We start from the raw sequence: 22220 nt of genomic DNA on the forward strand, positions 1-22220 counted from the left end.
CCTGCAAATGCCATGATTTTATTCTCTTTTATTGCTGAGTAATATTCCATTGTGTATTTATGCCACATTTTTTAATTCATTCATCTACTGAAAGGTATCTAGTCTTGGTTCCACAGTTTGGCTATTGTGAATTGTGCTGCTATAAACATTGATGTGACTGTGTCCCTGTAGTATGCTGTTTTGAATCCTTTGGGTTTAGACCAAGGAGAGGGATACCTGGGTCAAATGGTGGTGGTTCCATTCCCAATTTTCCAAGAAATCTCCATACTGCTTTCCATATTGGCTGCCCCAATTTGCAGTCCCACCAGCAGTGTATAAGTGTACTTTTTCCCCACATCCTCGCCAACTCTCATTGTTTGTATTCTTAATAGCTGCCATTCTGACTGGAGTGAGATAAAATCTTTGAGTAGTTTTGGTTTGCATTTCTCTAATTGCTAGAAATGATGAACATTTTTCCATATATTTGTTGGTTGATTTTATATCATCTTCTGAGAATTGTCTGTTTAGGTCCTTGGCCCATTTATTGATTGGATTATTTGGTTTTTTTAGTGCTTATCTTCTTGAGTTCTTTATGTACCCTAGATTTTAGTGCTTTATCTGTGTGAGGGGTAAAGATTTGCTCCCAAGATGTAGGCTCTCTATTTGCCTCAGAGATTGTTTCTTTTCCTGAGAAGAATTCTTTTATTTTGAGTTCATCTCATTTATTGATTCTTGATTTTAATTCTTGTGCCAAAAGAGTCTTAATAAGGAAGTTGTTGCCTGATTCCACATGATAGTTTTTGAGCCTAATTTTTTTCTTTTAGTCACAAGGTCTCTGGTTTTATTCCTAGATCCGTGATCCATTTTGAGTTGAGTTTTGTGAATGTTGGTGGAATGTGATGGACATTATTATTCAAAGTACATGTATGAAGATATGAATTGATGTGAATATACTTTGTATACAGAGACATGAAAAATTGTGCTGTATATGTGTAATAAGAATTGTAATGTATTCCACTGTCATATATAAATAAAAAGATTAATTTTAAAAAGGCAAAAAATGTGCATAAATGCAATCTACTGTCATTTATAACTAATTAATATAAATTAAAAATTCTTAAAGATTTTTAAAAAAAGATTTATGAGGTTGAAATATTTTATTTTATAATTATTAATAACTACAATCACCATGAGCACAGTGACATTATAATCTATTATCTATAATATAATAAAAGTAATTTATAATATACAATATTAAAGACAATGATATGCTATTTCCCTTGCTTTATAATATTTGAGATATTTGTATATATTTTAAGTCTACAATTTCTCTATTTGGCTCTTAATATTATATTGATATTTTCACACTTATTTTGTATGTCTTTTTAAGGAGTAATTAGTTGGATATTTTACATTCATTCTGACAATCTCTGGAACATTCAATTATGAACAAATAATGTTCTTTTTGTTCCTCCTATCTTGTGTATTATTTTTTATCTATTCTTATCTGGGGGATTTATGATTATTATTCAGTATTTCATTTTTACTCTCTTCTACTTTGTTATACATTATATTATAATCTTTTAGAAAATCTTGTCAGCAATTACAATATACATAATTTACTTGTTGGTATGTAAATTTCATCAATATGGTTACAATTCTTTTAGAATATGTATTTAATGCAGTTTAAATTAATTTATGCCTCTCTTAAATCATATTGTTTTGTCATTATTTTAATGTTAACGTTCACTAAATTAGTTCTAATAATTAAAGGTTAGAATATTCTTTAAGAGTAACATAATATTTAATTTCTATTTTTGTTTTTATATAAACACATTTTGTCATTATTTTATCATTTGATAGATTTGTATTTTATACTCATATTTGTAATTATCCAGTACGTTTATATTTGATATTTTTATACATTCTCAAATCTAAGGCTTTTCACTGTAGAACACTTTGTTCATCTGAGAAGTATTTTAGAATTTTCTTTAACAGATGTCTACTAATAACACACCCAGTTATACTTTTCTCAAAATGCCTTTGTTTCACCCTCCTGCTAGAAACGGACAACAAACAAACAATAGAATGCCAGGTGGCATAAGTCCAGGTTGGCCTTGTTGGCTTGGCTTCCTGTACACTGGATGATTGTCTGACTCACCTGTTCTTTCCATTGTAGTCTTTGAGAAATCGGCCATTTGTTCTAATGTGAGTTTCAGGAATTTGTCTAGCACTTGTTGGGTTTTCATTGAGTAAGTTAATGTATTTTGTTAGTATTGGAAAAGTTTGAATGGTCACAGCTTCAAATCATTTTTCTGTTCCAGTGTTTTCCTTTTTCTCCTAGAACTCTGATCCTGTATGTCACTCTTCTCCACATCACCTCTCCTCATTACGCTTCATCTTTGTCTATATTTTGTAATTACTTTATAAGGTTGTCAAAGTTCAACAATTTTCCTTTCAATTCTAGCTGATCTCCTAAGTCTGTTCTTGAGTTTCAGTTTTGATTACTGTGTTTCCACACAATCAGTTCAATTTGGTTCCTTTTTCAAATCTGCTAGGTCATTTATTGTGTTGCTGGTTCTCTGGAGATTGTTTCTATCTTGTCCTTTATTTCCTAAAACATATTAGGCATTGCTGTTTTGCCAATATTTGATAATTTTACTGTTTGAGGTCCTAGTGTCCTGTTTGTGTAATGTTATTTCTGCTTATTCTTACTCTACTTCTGTTTACAAGGAGACTGTCCCCTTCTGTGATGTTTATCTTCTGTAGGAAGTTACATGTGGAGGTTACCTGTGTGGCCTAGGATGAAGGTCCCTTATAAAGCAACAGGTGGTTAGGGTTCCTAATCTACAGCAAATGCACTGTGTGATTTGGTTTCAGTTGTAAACTCTGAGTCCCAGTTTATGGTGACAACTTTTTTTGGATTCTACCAATCCTCCCTCTTCTCAGAACTAAAGCAATTTTCTTTTCTGTTACCTTGTGATAAAGGATAAATGAATTAAGAATATGACATAAGAACAGATCCAAAGAACTGTCTTGGACAGAGCTGTGAACAAAAGACTGTTTGGAATGTCTGTTAATGTCATAGGAGGCCACAGGGGCTCTGCTATGAAATTCATTAGTGAGGTTCGGAGCTGTGATATCAAGCATGAAAGAATGTATGTTTCCCCTCACAGTAAATATTCACGACTGTTAGTATGATTTTTTAAAGTTTGATTGATTTTGTCATTCATTTGTTTAAATTTCCCCAATGACTTTCTATCAACAGGTAGAGTACAATCCAAAGTCTCTAGTATGGCTTAAATGACCTTACATTATTTTAGCTGGTGTCTTCCTCATTGGCCTTTTCTCCTACTACCCTCCCACTGGTTAGTCAGATAGGGACTCTAGAGAAGTTGCAAATTCCAATGTAGTTACAAATTTGGGATGGTCTGCTTTTCTCACATGTGGGCTACTGCAGTTTTCTGTAAATCACCAAATGTTCTGGGTTCTATAAATCTAAAGAAAAGGTACTAACGAGAATGTCTGTAACTCAGGTCGGTTAGTCCCCATCGCTCCAAGAATGGCTTACCCAGCAATTAATCATGAGGATACAAAACACATCTTTCATTGAAGATCTGGAAAGACATGAAAGGCAAAAGCCTCCCCTCCCTCACTCCAGAATGTGGGAAGATCATGAAAGAGCAGCTTTTGCTGGACAAAATAGTGAAAGGCAACTTTTAATGGAATAGTCTTAACCTGTTGATGGCCTCATTGATGTTACATACAACAAAGATAGTGTGGCACTAAGAATATACTGCTCATCTTCTTGACCTTCAAAATTAGCAATTTTTAAAACCAACTGAAGGCAAGTAGAACTGGAGACTTTATTTAGGTTTTCCCTCCTATACAAAAGGACTGCTAAAGTTTTCCCTCCTATACAAAAGGACTGCTCAGTGTACCTACATTAGAATTTGCAACTTCTCTAATGTTATCCCAGCTTTACTTTTTCTTGACTTCACTTTAATTCATGATATCATTATTTGTTCATTTTAATTATTTTCTATTTTTATCTGCTAAATGTGAACCTCATAAAAGCATGGTTTTATTCACAAATGAACCCCTTGTTAATAGAACAGCATTTTAAGAGATTGTGGACTTTCAATAAATATTTTTGAAGAATGGATTTATATTTCCTTGTTTCAGAGATCTGTGATCCCAAACAAATTAATAATTTTAAAGATAATTTTCCCAACCCCACAAGTACTAATATACACACCTAGCACATATGGCATAGGCTTCTAATACCACATCCCAGTAAAAGAAACCAGGGTTCCTTGGAGAAATTACTGATTTTAGGACTGAGACAGAGATGCACAAGATGATTCTGAAGCATCTGATAGAAAGTGAGAAAATGTTGCAAAAACAAAAGAGTAAATAAAACAAACTCCAATGATAGGAATATATCAAAGGTATGTGAAAGATAACTGGAGGAACTCCCAGTGAAACTAGCTGGAAGAATTTGATCAATGAAATAGTATTATAGCTGAAATTATAAAATAAATATTCATGAATTCATGCCAACATAAGTAATAATTGAATAAATTAATAAATAGGGAATGTATGCAAATACCATAGAGAAAAATTACAAATGATGTTTATAGATAATTCACCTTCAAGGAAATGGAACAAGAGTCTCCATTCTAAGTGTGGTTTGGATGTTGCCTTGTTGAGAAAATCTATATATAATTCCCACAACCCAGGCTATTCATTTGCTTTTTGTTTGCAAGCTGTTATGCAGAATGTGTCTTTTAAAACTTGGTTTTATTACTATGTATAAGTGAAAGAGATTCACTTTCAGCAGCATGCCAAACACGGGTCTATGGAGCAGCTTGCCTTCAATAAGAGGTGATTTTTCTAATGTTATCCCCTTGAAAATTCCAATGGCAAATCTTTACAGAAACTGAAAGAAGAATCTTAAATTCATATAGAAACACAAAGGATCCAGAATAGCCAAAGGCATCTTGATAAAGAACAAAGCTGAAGGAATCACACTTACTGGTTTCAAATGTATTATAAAGTTATAAATTAATATGTCACTGTCAAAAAGATAAACATGCTATAATACCCCAGACATAACAATACTACTTTGTATTATTGGTCAAATTGTTCCAGCTTAGGCTCAGAATTAAGCCAAACTTAACTGATTTTTAATAAAGGTCCCAGGGATATATATGGGGATATTACAGTGTTTGCAACAAGTGGCAATGAGAAAACTGAATATCCACATGTGAAAGAATGAAATGGGATCCTTGTAGCACACACATAAATCAAACCAAAGTAGATTAAAGACTTAAGCACAAGACCCAAATGTAAAACTTCTAGAAAAAAACTGGGAAGAAGCTTTATGATATTGGGCTTGACAATAATCTATTGGATATGACCCTAGATATTCAAGTAACAAAAGCAAAATAAACAAGTAATGTTACATCAAATTAAAACAATTCTACACAGCAAAGAAAACCATCAACACAACGAAGAGACAACCTATGCTTGGACATAAAATATTTCAAACTACATATCACATAACAGGTTAATATTCAAAATATGTTATGCCTACAACTCAGTAGCAAAAAGCCAAATAACCTAATAAAGACAAACAAGCAAATGATTTGAATAGACATTTCTTTAAAGAAGAGAAAGGTTAATAGAGTTTTTAAAAAAATTACTCAACATCTCTAATGATCAGAGAAATGCAAATCTAAACCACAATATGGTATCATTTTACACCTATCAGGACAGGATTGGATTATGAGTAAAAGAGAACAGAAAATATTTGCAAGGTGTGGAGATATGGAGCCCTTAGACACTGTGGTTGAGAATGTGAAAATTTTCAGTGACTATGGAAGAGAGAGTATGGTGCTTCCTGGAAACTTAAAACTGAACTCTCATATGATGTAGTCATCCTTCTTCTGGGTATATACCCAAAGAATTGAAATAAGGATCTTGAAGAGATATCTGAAGCCCCATGTCATTGAAGATTATTCACAATAGTTAAGATATGGAAACAACCCGATTATCCAATTATAAATGAATGGATGAAAAGAAAAAGCGCAGATACACCTGGAGAACATTGTTGTGAAATAAGCCAATCTTAAGAGGATAAATATAGCTTGATTCCATTTATATGAATTGCCTAAAATGGTCACACTCAAAAGTAGGGAACTGAATGGTGCTTAGTGGGGCCAAGAATAGGCGGAAATGGCGAGCTGTCATTTAACTAGTTTAAAAATACAGTTTCACTAGGTGAATTCATTCTAAAGGTCTGATTCACAGCACAGTGATAGTCAACAATAATGTAACACACACTTTAAAATTTAAGAATGCAAACCTTCAGTATTTCTGTTAGTTATGTTTTCATCAGTGTAATGATCTATATGAGAAAAACAAAGTACAAATAATTTATTTTAGTTCACAGTTTCAGAGCTTTCAGTCCATGGTCTGATGGCTCCATTGCTGTGGACCTCTGATGAGGCAGAATACCACAGTAGAGAGGGCATAGTAGAGCAGAGTTGCCCACCTCAACATAGCTCAGAAGCAGAAAAGAGAATGAGGCAGAGGACATGGACAAGAAATGCTCTTCTAAAGCATGACTCCAGTGAAGTAATTCCCCTAATTAGGCACCAACACTTATTGTTTCCATAATCTTCAATTAATGGATTCAGCTATGAACCCATCAATGGATTAATCCAGAAATTAGATAAGAACATTCATTGTCAAGAACCCCAAAACATTGCTGTACTGTGAAAGGAGTCTTTAACACATGAATCCTGGGGATCATCCAGATACAACCCATAATAGTGATTTTATCACAAAAGAAAACATCAATAAACAAAGAGACACAAAGAAACTTTTATACCTATTACTTTGATTTTAGAGTTGTTTTCATGGTATTTGCATATGTCCATGCCTACCAAAATGTGTACAATAAATATGAGTAAATTTTGCATATTAGAGAGAGAGAATGGGGAGCAAATTTTGCATATTAGAGTGAGAGAGAGAGAGAGAAAGAGAGAGAAGGGGGACAGGGACATAGTCCAGACCAAGACTCCTGTGATCCACATCCAACCTGTCTACAGTTACCATTTAGAAGTCCATTCAAATTATTAATACATCAAATGGATTCATCCATAGATGAGGTTATAGATGCCCTCATCTAATTATTGCCTAAAAATTTCACCTCTGAATTTTTCTGTATTTGGGATCATGATGTCAGAACATGAGCTTTTTGGAGTACATTAAAGTTCTAAATCATTAACAATAGATTTGAAATTCCAAGTTTTAGTGATTTTGATAAGAAGCCCTGTTTTTAAATAAATGAATTTATATAGACATTAAATGTGACTTCCATGCTAAATTCAGATATATAGGGGAAAGGAAGTTGTCTTATGGTGTAGTTTGGATCTGGTATGTCCTCCAAAATTTCATGTGTTAGGCATTGCAGCAGTGTACAAAGATGAGACTTTTAAGAAACAATCATATCAGGAAGACTCAAACCTTACCAGTAGATTAATCTGAAGGAAACTGTTGAAAAGGGATGAGGAAGAACAACCCTTTTCCCACCAGTGTCTCCCCAAAGTCAGATCATCTGTCAATGCAAAAACAACTCTTACAATTGCGCTTCAGAGTTACAGAGCAGGAAAGGAATTGTAGATTTTGATTGCAGAAGCAATAAAATAATAACTGGTGCAACAGAGAATGTTAATCTGTTATCTTTTCTACCCCAAAATATGTGAAATTCATTGGGAAGTTAAAATAGGATATATTTTCTCAAAACTGTTGAATTTTAATGATATATATATATATATATATATATATATATATATATATATATATAAACATTAAAATAAGCAATTTTTATTAGCTACTCTTTAGTGAACATTTTATTCTACATAAAATTTAATTTGTATAACTTCCAATTGTTCATTTGACTTCTATCTTCACATTTTCAGCTACGGGTATATGTGCTGTATTGATAAATTTATGTGTATATTTTAATAAAGGAATAATCAGCTTAAAATTAAAATTTCAATACTCTGCTGAAATGTTTTCAGTTTAGTCTTAGAAGTTACTTGATTATATGGCCTATGACTGGGCTCCATTCTTTTATTCTTTTTCTTTATTCTCTGGTCCATGGAAGAAACCCTCCCTGAGACACTTTGCAGATAACTAGGGGGAAAATACACTTTAGTTTCCCATCCTTTCAAAGAGCCTAACTTACCTGACCTTTTGACTTGGCCCTCAGGTGAGTGTTACTGAAAACATGTGTGTCTGTTATAACAGAATGGTTTGAGATCTCTGTTACCAGGTTAAGACAGTAACGTTAAAAAAAAAAAAAAAAAAGAGTAAGCGTCTGGAGATGTGACAATTTGAAGGTTGTTATAATATGTTTATTGAATCTAATTTTTAAATGGAGCTCATATTTTTAAATTCTTTTATTTACTTGATTTTTAGTAATTTTTATAATTGTATTTTAAAAAAACAGCAGTTTATTATGGATGGAAGTAAATAAACTAATGTTGCTATGAGAAGTCCTATGTGGATAATGCTCTCATGTTCATTGTTTCATATCTATAATGTGAACCTGGTTTCTAGGAAAATAATTCGCTGCTCTGCATGATTTACCTAGAAAAATGTTATAGGTTAACAAAGGGAGACCAAACACAAAGAGTTTCACAAGAAATAAAGAAAAAGAAGGAGGAGGAAGAGGAGGGGAAGAGACAATGAATGAAAGAACATATGCAAAAATGAAAAGGAGGTGCAAGGTGAAAAGAAGGAGGAGGAGAAGACAATGAAGAAAGATTAAGGTGTAGAGTAAATAATGTATGTTTCCTCTAGATGGAGTTCATTTAAATGTTGTATCAAAGAAGAGGCTGCATTTCTATGAATGCAGAAAATCCATGAATTTTATAATTCAATAATATATCACCCCCCATGTAGACAAATTTTTATAGCTAATATTTACAGTTTAGATATTATCCAAATTTGAAATAAATAACATTACATAAAACTGGAGAATTGTTTGAACTTCCATGTTTTTAGTTGTTACTATATTGTTTATGTTAAATTAAAAATTATAATCATTTGCAATTTAAAAATATAGGAAACATACCACTTCACATAAGCTATCTCTATTCAATGAATAGGAATCCAAATGATAGTTAAGATTTTCTGACAAAGTATACATTAGCAGTTATAAAGGATGGATAATTTCTGGAGAGCCTTTTTATAGTATAGTGCCTGTAGGTAACAATAATGTGTACTTAATTTGCTAAAAGAGTAGATCTTTATGGATTGGGAACATTTCTTCTCCCCATATCAACATTTTTTTTTTCAATTTGTACAATTTATTTATTTATTTTTTATTTTATTTAATTTTTTTAATTTTTATTGTTGGTTGTTCCCAATCCATAGAGGCCATGCCTAAGTGCATCACCTCAAATCCTAATGTTTCCAATAGGGGAAAAAAAAAATCTAAGTAGCCTTTTTTTTTTCTTTTCCATCTCAGTAAGTTCTAATCACAATCCTCACATTCACCCCGGATTTAGTGAAAAGATAGCTCTCCTTGTTCTTTCAATTTTACTGATACGAGTCGTTTGTATTTTGGCCAAAGTTAGAGAGTTGGCACAGACAGAAACTCCAAGCCTTTTAATTCTTATCCTTTATTGTTCTATTGTTTCAAAAGAATAATAAAATCTATTTGCTTTTCTTTATTTTAAAAAAAGAGTAGATCTTATGTTAATTGTTCCTACACAAAATAAGTAAATGAATAATGATGAGGTAGGAGGATATTTCAGGAGGTGATGAATATGTGTGTGTGGCGTTGGTTGTGGAAATGATCTCATAGCTATTTACTCATCTGTAAACTCATCAAGTTGCACACATTAAACAAATACAGCTTTTTGCAACTCAATTATACCTCTGCAAAGTAGCATTAAGGAAATAAACAAATTTGAAAAATAATATATCAGAAATTCTGATTTTAAAAATTTGGTGGCATATATAAGAGAAATTATTATTACTTCTTTTTGAATCACAGTTAAGGAACAATGAATTCTATTTTAAATGAGATCCCGAACTTTCCTTAAAATAAGTGTACTTTGGCTTTGTTTTGTAGTAACAGGAAAAGGACAAAGACAAAGAGCAGCCACCAGTTTCCAAAACCAATTAGTGGGAGGCTTCTTATTTTTTCCCCCTCAGTTCTTTATTGTTTTCTCTAAAGGCAATGAGAACTGCAATACTTAATTTGTCACTTTCAAAAAAGAACATGAATGCCAAGAAATAAGTACTACCTGCATCTGTAGTCATGTTTTAGCATTTCAATTTATTTGAGCGGTGGGATGAATTCAGAAGAAGTCATATGAACAATAATGATGATTTAAAATTGGTACTTCATGCAAAGGGAAACTGACATGCAGGTTATTCCACAAACTAAAATTATTTTATTCTGCAATTTGCTTAATAATTAGTCTTTCTTCTTGCAGCTTCATGTTTTGAAATATAAAAGTTTCCCACATAGTCATTATAGAATCAGACAATGACTTTCTTCATAAATTACCATTTTCATGACATATTTGGTCATCCTTTCCAGAATATAACCCATTTGTCTGACACTTTCTCTTATTGTAATTCTTTTCAATGAATACAGAAACCAAGTTATTTTTTCAAAAAAAAAGTCATAAACCTTCTTTCAATATGTAATCTTCCCTGCTCTCCCAACTCCTATTACAATCACATTTGCTGGTTGTGCTTTTACCTTAATTATCAAGGTATCACATATTAGTTAATAAAGAAAATAATAAACATATATTTTCAAAGAATCTGCAGCCTATACTAACTAATTTAAATTTTGATATAGTTTCTGGCCTAGTATGTTTATGGGTAATAGAAAAATTCTGAGCCTGAGGATAAAGTGGAAACAATTTTAGGGATTGTTCATTGGTTTGGATTATTCATTGGTATACTGCAAAATCCATTAGAGGAAACTTTCAAAACCAAAATGATATTTAAGAAAGTATTCTGAGAAGATGCCAATTTGCAAGGAGTAGAAGAGAGAAATTAGAGAGTACTTCAAAAGTGGAATTTCTGAGATTTTTTTAGGTATATAAAATGACATAACAAGTTTCACAGTTACAATGAAGAGAAAAGCTAATTGAGGAGTCCTTTCAGTAGATTTCCCTCTTACCCTTAATTCTTTACGTTCGGCTTCATTATGTATATTCTTACAGTTTTCTGTTGAATGTCTTGTAAGAGAACCTTATAGAACAACTTTGCCCTCAAACTCTACTAATAAATGCAAGGAACTGAAATTATCACTTGCTGAAAATTACCCTACTATTTTCTCTTCAATTCATGTCCATGGTATGATAGAACATTGAAGGAAACATCCTTCAGTTATTTAAGCAGTTTCCTCCAATAGCTCTATATTTTCTATTAAACATCTATTTTGGCCTTTTCAGTATCCTTTTTCATAACTGCAAACAATACCACTAGATTCAATAAATGCTTTCATTTAACATTGGTAGTATCTAGTTATAATCAATTACTTTTGGAGTATTCCTTTTGTCTAATGCTATTTAATCTGGTAATTCAATCACTTTCTCATTTTCTATGTTTTTTAATATTTGTTTTCATGTTTCCCTTTTTAAACTTAAGTGTAGAATTTAAGTGAGGTACACTATTTACCCATTTTAGGATCAACAACTACTTCAGTTCTTTGAAGTGCATCATGACTATCTACCTCTGCTAAGTGTCAGTGTTTTCCAAGCGATTACACCAGACCATCCTTTCATCAACTTCAAGGACTTCTTTTTCTTGGATATGTCATTTCTCCCCAGCAGAGAAACTAATAGAACTAAATCCTACTCCTGTCCCTCATCACAATTAAGTGTATGTATTTTTTTTTTTTTTTAGAAACATTGCAAAGTTTCGGTGAATACTTTTTAGAATCTTCTTCGTGTTATTCTATGCAAGTAGGAGTGTGCAGTGGATTAACCAAAGTTAAAACAAATTTCCTTTAAACAGAGTTAACTCTATCCTATACAATTAAAAATCAGTAGTATTTTTTTCTATGAAATATTTCACTTTCTTGAAATCTTGAAGAGAACTTTCTATGATTATATAAAATATGTCAAGAGAAAGACTCACACAAAACAATTCATTTTGAAAAGTAAAAATGAAAACCAAAGATTTATTCTAATTTTCCCCCAAACATGTAAATCAGTTGCAGTTGTCTACCAATTGGGGTAAGATACTATGTTTAAAAATGTCTGTATTACTGAACAAATAAGTATCAACCAAATTATTTATTGATGTAGCTGGTAGAAAATTATAAGATAGCAATCTTTGTTTATTTATTTATTTTTTTTTGGTACTTAAAATTGAATTCAGGGGCACTTTACCACTGTAATACTCCCAGTAATTTTTTAAAAAATTTGTTCTAATTAGTTATACATGATAGTAGAATGCATTTTTGATACATTGTACACAAATGGAGCACAACTTCTCATTCCTCTGACTGTACCATGTTTCTACTTTTTATGTTTTATTTCAAAACAGAGTTTCACAAAGTTGCTGAAGTTCCCACTATGTTGCTGAGGCTAGTCTTGAGCTCATGATCCTCCTGCCTCAGTCTCCTGTCATGCTGGGATTGATTACAAGTGTGAGCAAACTTGCCTAGCTGTTTTCTAATTTTTCATGAATGTACATGTAATTCATGAATTTTATGAATATTGATAACTATTTAAAATAAATCTTTACTTTGATCCCTCAGTTTAAATATTTGCAAATTTTATGTAATTTAAAGTAGGTATAATTTCCTTTGCAGTTACTTAGTATCTCATGAGAAAATGCTTCAAAACTATGTAAATAAATATCTTGTTTCTCCTAAAATCATAAATGTCAGATTCTTTTATTTATTCTTGCCTAAATTAGTTATTATTGATAATTTCCAAATATGATTTTCTACTTCCACTATTACAGTTATGTAGACAATTTTATTCTATTTTAAGAAAAAATTTCCATTCTCATTTATTCACATCAGTATGGAATCATATTGTATACATATATATGCTTTGTTTGTCAATTATGCCTCAGTAAAACTGAAAAAGAGAGTAAGAAAATGTTTCAATTTAGTTTACTAAAGGGACATTATAAAAAATACATGATACAATTCTAGATTGCTTTAAAAACATTACTTGGAAAATTGGAAAGCTTGAATAGGGTTTTTAGTACTTACTCTCAGAGTTCAGAAAATTGTTTGTGTATATTAATGGTATGAATTTGGGCATATACATGCATATATGTATAATATATATGTGTTTATATACATATATATGGTGTTTGTGTACACATTAATTCATAGAGATGGGGGAATGAGCAAATTTGGTAAAATATTGTCATTAAGATAAAAACAAATGGACATACAAAAATTTTTGACATTTAAAAAAAAATTTCTACTATTCTGAAATCATTTCAAAATTAAAATTTTAATGCCTAAGTTCATGTAAGATTAATTCTGGCTTACATTATTTCTCTTTCTCTTTGATAAATAATGAACAAAGGAAAACAAATTAAATTGATCTTCTGTAAAGTCCTTTATCTTTTCTACTGTTCTATTTCTTAAAATCCTTTCTGGACTCCTCTTAGATTCTGGCCTCTCCGCTGATTCTTGCCTTGAAACAAAATCACCTTCTCTTTGCTCTCAGATCTAATAAAAGCACAAATTATATACCAAATTATCTGGCCCTCAATAATTTAATGCTTTCTATTTATCCTAGATCATTTCACTTAACAAAAATATGATACCAATTAATCGAAGGGCCTGAACAACTAACTCAGCAGAGGAAATATCTTTTACTTCACTCTTTTATTCCATAACTTGCGGTTTAAGTGTTCAATAAGTGGTTAATCTATATAAGCTTATATGAAACTGATTAGAAGACAGACTTAAGCACCAAGGATGGAAATATAACAATGACTTTCAACTATGAAATTACTACTATTTTTTATATAGACCGACCAGATACTTATGAGGGAACTGTAACAGTACAGCATGTATTTCGCAAAGCTCATGGGTTTTATGATTTTTCTCCATGCTACTAGTGACATGCTGTGTTAATCAGTTGTCTTATTTATTTCAAACAGAATCATTGTGACAGGGCTTTAGGGGTAAGGCCTTTATGGCCAAGAAAATATTTTTAAATCTAGCTAAATTAAATTAGCTATTGAAAATAAATGACTTTTTTCTGACTTTTTTTTTTTTTGTAGTTTAAGGCAAGGAATACAGTGAATGCCTATTAGAGAAGCAAGTCACATTAATGAAATGTTTCAAGATTGATTTAAATGCATTTCAATGCATGGAACAAGAAGAAAGCATATAGATATCAGAATCAGAGAGGAGGTCAAGGAATAGGCCCCAAAATTAGGATTATAAAGTCTAATATAAGTTTTTGAATGCTGTCTTCACCCAGTTTTGAGGCCCTGGTTGGAGACTAGTCAAGTCCTCTACTTAAGCTGCTGATTAATTCCGTAACCCTACAACCCTACCACTTCTCCTAATGAGCTCCCACACTATGCATCCCTCTGTATCTGCCCTAACTGTATCTGCCCTAAGACCATGTGTTGCACAACCAGATAGGGGCCCTGTGCTACAAAGCCCAGGAAATAACTCAAATCATCCAGTTCTATGCTTGCTAGAATGGCCTCACACACTCCATCCCAAGAAAACCACAATAAAGTGTTTATCTTGAGTTCCTGGCTGCCTCTTCTTCCCCATGACAGAATCCAGTGGTTCAAGTTCTGCCAATGCCATTATAAGGTGGTTATTAGCCCAATTTTATGTACAGAGAGAGCTAAACAGTATGCGTTCATGAAGAAGTTTATGAGTTAGAAAAGCAGAGTGTCCTTATTCCATAGTATCACTCCCTAAATAACATGTTGGTAATTAATTTCAAGAGAACAATATTAATTTGAAGTTCCTGTACTAAGATGCAAGTGATGACAGAATTTATAAGATTAATATTCTTTCTATTATTAACATAATGGTAACATCATGGTGGCACTAGAACCTTTTTATTTGACCCTGGTGATTCAAAGTGGAACAGAGCAGGCCCTGTACCTGTCATGTGGAGTTTTCTGTGTGTCAAGGAACACAATCATGTGTGATACCAAGAATAAAGATATGACATTTCTAGGTTGCTTTGTCACAAAATAAACAGCTTATTGATTGAGACAAAGCAGCATCTGAAATTTTTGAAAGTGGATGGTTTGCAAATGGAACCATTTTGTTTCTATAAACTAAAATTTTCCTTTCAAAATTATAATGATTGATATGCATGGAGGAAACAACTAACTCCTGTCATTTTTTTTAATATCATAAAAACATACTTTAGTACTATCATTAGCATAAATCAATGTACCATGCCTATTATCTATAGAGGAATGCTTTTCATATCATTTAACTCTAATGTGAAAAAAAAAAAAACAAAGGAAGATGATTTTGTTTTTATTTTGCCTTTGCTTCCCCAGTGTGCAAGTAGGGAGTTGAATTCATGCAACAACCTTATGATCATATAAAAGGCTTGGGACAAGGTAAATTTAAAAAAATAACCCAATCATAACCATCACATCATGAGCTGGTTTAAATTGTAGCATTTTAAATTTATCTACCTATGGGGCAAAATCTGGCTAGTTGAAATATTTTTACCACCTTCTTTTTGTTAAAAACTTATTAAAGTATCAATATAATATTTTCATAAAATCTGTTATAGGCATTTATACAGGAGATCTGCCTGCAGCTTGAATGTGTTTATAGAGGATTATGCTCTTAGGGTCAGATTAATTATGAGTAGTACAATTGCCATTTCAAGTGTGATTGTACTCAGAGCTCTATTTTGAAGCTCATTCATCTTTTATGAAATATTTAAAGAAAAGCTACTAATCATGAGGCACACACAGATCAAGATTCATGTCCTGGAAGAACGTGTTTTGGAATATGTGTGTAGGGGGAGCAAGCAAAATACAAAAAAAAATGTAAAAAATATGCAAAATATGTGGCATCTTAGTAAGTGATGAGTGCAATATAAACTGAAGAGGAAGATAAGGGTTAATGGAATCAGAGAAACAATAAGAGAGGTAAATAGGGAGCCTACATCATGGGAACACATTTTTACTCCTCACACTTCAGACAGAGCCCTAATATCCAGAGTATACAAACAACTCAAAAAGTTAAACAATAAGATAACAAATAACCCAAACAACAAATGGGCTAAGGACCTGAACAAACACTTCTTAGAGGAGGACATACAATCAATCAACAAGTACATGAAAAAATGCTCACCATCTCTAGCAGTCAGAGAAATGCAAATCAAAACCACCCTAAGATACCATCTCACTCCAGTAAGATTGGCAGCCATTCTGAAGTCAAACAACAAGTGCTGGTGAGGATGTGGGGAAAAGGGTACTCTTGTACATAGCTGGTGGGACTGCAAATTGGTGAGGCCAATTTGGAAAGCAGTATGGAGATTCCTGGGAAAGCTGGGAATGGAACCACCATTTGACCCAGCTATTGCCCTTCTCGGACTATTCCCTGAAGACCTCAAAAGAGCGTACTACAGGGATACTGCCACATCGATGTTCATAGCAGCACAATTCACAATAGCTAGACTGTGGAACCAACCCAGATGCCCTTCAATAGATGAATGGATAAAAAAAAAATGTGGCATTTATACACAATGGAGTATTACTCTGCACTAAAAAATGACAAAATCTTGGAATTTGCAGGGAAATGGATGGCATTAGAGTAGATTATGCTAAGTTAAGCTAGCCAATTCCTAAAAAACAAAATGCCAAATGTCTTCTTTGATATAATAAGAGCAACTAAGAAATGAGCAGGGATGAAGAGCAGGAGGAAAAGATTAACATTAAACAGAGACATGAGGTGGGAGGGAAAGGGAGAGAAAAGGGAAATTCCATGGAAATAGAAGGAGACCCTCATTGTTATACAAAATTACATATAAGAGGTTGTGAGGGGAATGGGAAAAAAAAACAAGGAGAGAAATGAATTACAGTAGATGGGGTAGAGAGAGAAGATGGGAGGGGAGATAGTAGAGGATAGGAAAGATAGCAGAATACAACAGTTACTAATAGGGCATTATGTAAAAATGTGGATGTGTAACCGATGTGATTCTGCAATCTGTATTTGGGGTAAAAATGGGAGTTCATAACCCACTTGAATCTAATGTATGAAATGATATGTCAAGAGCTTTGTAATGTTTTGAACAACCAATAAAAAATGAACTAATCAGAAAAAAAAAAAAAAAGAAGTTGTAGGAGGAAACGTCTTTAGATAGGATGCCAGGGTCAGTATCATTTAGGAAGTGAAATTTGATTGAAGAAAATGATGTACAAAGACAAGCAAATGTCTGTGGATGTTAGTTGTATTTCAGCCAGAAGAAACAGTTAGAATAAAGGTTTTAAGAGCATCACGTATCAAACCAAGTGCCAGAAGGAGAGTGTGGTGGGGAAGCAAGGACCAGGGGAAGGGTGATAAGAGATGAGGTAGAGTGGCAGTTCTGTGAGGGAGCTGTAGGTGGACCATATGGTTGCCTCCTTCAAGAGCAATCTCATCAATTAAATAAGAAGTCAGAGGTTGAGAAAGATATTGAGAGCAGAACTAGTTATGCATATATATAAATTTAAAATAGGCAAGGAGTCACATTGGAATTTTATAGAGGCTCAACAAATATAAAGTTTAGCCAAATGCTGAATGGCCAAGTGTTAAAAATCAATATTGATCAGAAGACAGGTATCACCAGTACAGCATGCAGTTAAAAAAAATCATCCAGAATTTACAAACATTTTATGTTAATAGTGTGCTGTTTTAAATGTCATAGACTAATTATAAGCGTTAAACATTATGCTGCAGGTGTAGAAATTCACCAACACTGTCAGTTCCACATTGCTGATGGGGTCACCCTGCCTTCTTTGAGTAGGTCAACGTGCACTACTTACTTTTAGCTAAGTCACTGGAGGAGGATGGTACACTTGGCCAGGTGTATCAGAATAGGTTTCTGATGATGGGGAGGTTGATCCCATCCCACCTAGTTGTTCCTGACTGCAGACTTCTTTATTAGAAACTTAATGCTTTAATAGAAAATAAAGCTGAAGGTGTTATGATTTCCTGGAAGCAATCACACAAACCAAAGCTTTGGCACTGTATGAGGATGCTTTCTAAATATTTTCAGAAGTAGATTTAAGATCTATTTCCTCATTTATATTTCCATTTCCAATATTTTTGCATGTATTTGCTGTTTTATAAAATCACATGAGAAAAGATAGTTCATCTATAAAGCTTGAAACTAAAACTGTGGCAATGGAGTGAAAAAAAATAGGCTTTAAAAAATCACTTTTCATTTCCATCTGAATCTTAATATTAAAAACTTTTACACCAATTCCATTATGTTCTCTGGAAAAGTTTTTTTTTTTTTCTAACAGAGATCATGGAGAAATCATGCAGTCTCTGGGCATATCAGTTTAGTTATTTCCTCATCAAATTTGCAGCAAACTAGCTAAATGGTTGCTAATAAGTCTTGCTAGTGTGCATTGTAATCTATAAAATGTTAAAGATTTATTTAGGTTTCTTGAATGTTAATTCAATTCTTTTTAGAATTGTCTTATTCAAACACCCTGCATAGGGTCATGAAAAACTCATTCTAAATACCTCTTAGATATCATGAAATTGTTTTTGACTGGAGATAAGTTATGGAAGGCATTTATTATTCATCTGCTATGACCAAGGATTGTATTACATTGCTTTCTTCTCACTTCCCAATACATCCCTGAGTTTCACATACAAACTCAGGTGGGCTCTGGTATGAAAGAAGACACTAATCTTATATCACAATAGTTTCAAACCCAATAGCATCCTTATCCAATTGGTAGGTACCATGCTTGGCCCTTCATGTCATTCATTTGACACATTCAACATAGTATAAGTGGCAAATATGACTTCTAAGGAACAGCATTAGATATTATCATATTGTGCTTTTTTCTCTCTGTTATAAAATAAGTCCCATGTCCTTAATACTCCTTTAGCCTATATCCCTACATATATGTACATAAAAAATCATATTGTACCCCCATAAATATATATAATTGTTATTTGTTAATTAAAAATTAAATAACAATATTTTGCCAGAGTTGACACTACATATTTAATTTATTGAAACCTATCCTAAAAATAAATATGATACTATAATGTCATTCCATATAATATACTGTTTTATATGCAATGTAAGAACCTTAAAATTTCATGTCCCATTCCTTTGTCTCATTTTTCTTACTAGTTTTACATACTATTTGTTTTGCATAAGCTATAAACCCATGACACTGCTATTATTATATCATTAACTTTCAATATATTTTAAGGTCTTTATATCTTTAACTTATCTGGCATATTACATTCTTCTTTACTTACAGAGATAAATTTTTGTTCACTTGCTTATTCACCCATTCACTCAGGGGAGTATGTGTCTCTCTGCTCTCATATTGTTTTTTCTATTTAAAGTACCACAAATCTCTACATCTTGATCATTTGCAAAATACATTTTCACTGAGTATACATACAATCTTTAGTCCTTTCTTTCAGCACTGCAAATATGTCCCTTCTTATTTCCTTTAATCTCATACTTTAAAAAAATATTTTTAAAATTTGTAATTGACATGGTATTTGTACCTATTTATGGGGAACATAATAATCTGATAGAGTTATACATTATAAAAATATCAAGTCAGGGTACATTTTGACAATAATATTCATGAAATATAATTCTTGTCTTCACTGTTCTGTATGCAATAGGTACTCATTTTTTGTTTAATTTTGAGATTTTTTTTCTACCTCTGCTTTCAGTAGCATAAATGTGCTTTTTTGTTTGTGTGTATGTGTGTGTTATTTTGTTGTTGCTGTTTTATTCTGTTTCAGGTTCTTTAAGCATCTTTAATCTGTGATTTGACATACTTAAATACTTTCTGAATTCTTTGGCAATAATCCTATCAAATATTTCTTTTAGCCTGGCCTTCTTTCTTCTCCTAAGACTGTAATATGTGTGTGTGTGTGTGTGTGTGTGTGTCTGTGTGTGTGTGTGTGTGTGTATACAATATATTACGGTACAGCTATTTTATGTTCTCTTTAGTTATTTTACTTTACATTTTTCTTAATATGCAAACTTTGAACAGACTGAACTTAAAGTTCACCTGTTGTATTTTCAGCTGTGCTAAGTCTACCAATGAGATGGTCTCAGGCATTGTTCATCTTATTTAGTATTATTTTCAGGCATTTACATTGTGCTGTTTCTTATTATGTTCAATTTTTGCTGTGGTTCTCCCTAATGCATTCTAGGTATCTTTCCCATTGAAGGATTTAACATATTAGTGTTTGTTCTTTTAACCATCTGATAGTTTCAACATATGGCTCACCTTGGATTCTGATTGATCAATTTGTTTCAAAGTATACATTTCTAATTATTATTATTTTTTTTTAGTGTCACATGATTTGTAGTTGGAACTCTGCCTCTTGTGTGGAAAAGTAGACTGAGGTAAATATTATGTATGGAAATGGCATGCTTCTATTTCTGGTGAGGTTTGACTCTAGATGTTTGATTAAATATAGGTGGCAGTTAATTTCAACTTGTGTTGTTTTTGGTAGTGTTATTTTCAATGCACCACTAACTTTAAATTCCTCTGGTATTGCCTTGTGTTAAGCAAGTCGGGTATTTACTTCTCAGCCTTAAGCCTTTCCTTTGCTCCTATACCTCAGAAAAATCGTCTATGTCTTTTGCCCCCTTCCAGTGGTAGAACACTGTTGCCTTAACTCATTGCTAACTAGCTTTCTTGCAGGAGATTGCCCACTGTCACTTATCTTCATTTGTTTTCAGTATTAAGCAGATCCTATGCATTAGGATCTAAAAAAATCACATTTTTTTAAATTCTGATTCTTCCTATGCAGGGGGTAATCAGTCTATGCTCAGGATTGTTTTTTCCCTCTTCCCCTGTAACTTGTGTGTGAAGGTAGTCTTTTCCCCTTCGTGTGAAGGTAGTCTTTTCCCCTTCAGTCAACAAGAATGAATCTTCATGTGCACCTTCAAATCAATGGGATTCATGGTTTTCCCTGTGGTGAGAGCCAGTAAATAAGTGGGTAGGGTTCTACATTTTCACATTTGCCCACATTCAACTTTCAGTAATTTTTTAATAATTAATTTCATAGTAGCCACTTGTGTCCTCTCTCTTCTGGATGGTACCTGTCTTCCTTCGAGTGCAGGCAGCTAGTTTTCCTATGACCTTAGAGCTCAGATGTGTTCTAAAAATGGTGTGGTAGTAAGGATCATTTGGCTTTTCATTATACTTAGCTCCACTGTCTAGATTTTCTTGTTTTTGAGCCAAAGTTAAAAATCCATGAGATAGATTTGGTTCCAATATGAATAATAGTTTGAAATTATGTATGTATTTATTAATAAAGAAAATCAGATGCATGTAAACATGCATCTATCCATCATCATTACAACCAAATGAGATAATTTGGTTAAACCAGACAATAGAGGACAGTGGGTGGATTGGAAATTAGACTGATATTTATGATTCATTCAACCCTAAGAATTAATACATAAAACCTTTAAATATTTATTGACAAAGAACCAGGGAAATTTGAAGAAACTCTACTGGATCCACTGACTGGAAAACACTATTTTTCTAATCTTTATATATTCTAGAAACATATAAACATTTTGCTCTATGCCTTTGGATCTCAGTATGCACTTTATTGGCTTGTTCTATTTTTAAGTTATTTATTAGTACATTATGGTTGTACATGATATTGGTATCTATATTTTCATAAGTTTACAAGCATGGAATGTATTTGCTCTAATTTAGTCCTTACTACTTTCCCTTTCCTTTCCCTTACCTGACCCCCTGTTCTCTTTCCTCCACTTTACCAGTTGATTATATATATATATATATATATATATATATATATATATATATATATATATATATATATATAAATGTTACTTTTTTTAACTAGTGCATGATACCCATCAAGGTGAAATTCACTGCAGCATAATATATGTACATAGGAGAGTTTGGCCAGTTTGTCTATATTTGAAAGTTGGGTTTACCCCAGACTTAGTTTAGTTAAAAGGTCAGTGCAA

Source organism: Callospermophilus lateralis, chromosome 1 (genome assembly GCF_048772815.1).
Source record: "Callospermophilus lateralis isolate mCalLat2 chromosome 1, mCalLat2.hap1, whole genome shotgun sequence".
Lineage (NCBI taxonomy): Eukaryota > Metazoa > Chordata > Mammalia > Rodentia > Sciuridae > Callospermophilus > Callospermophilus lateralis.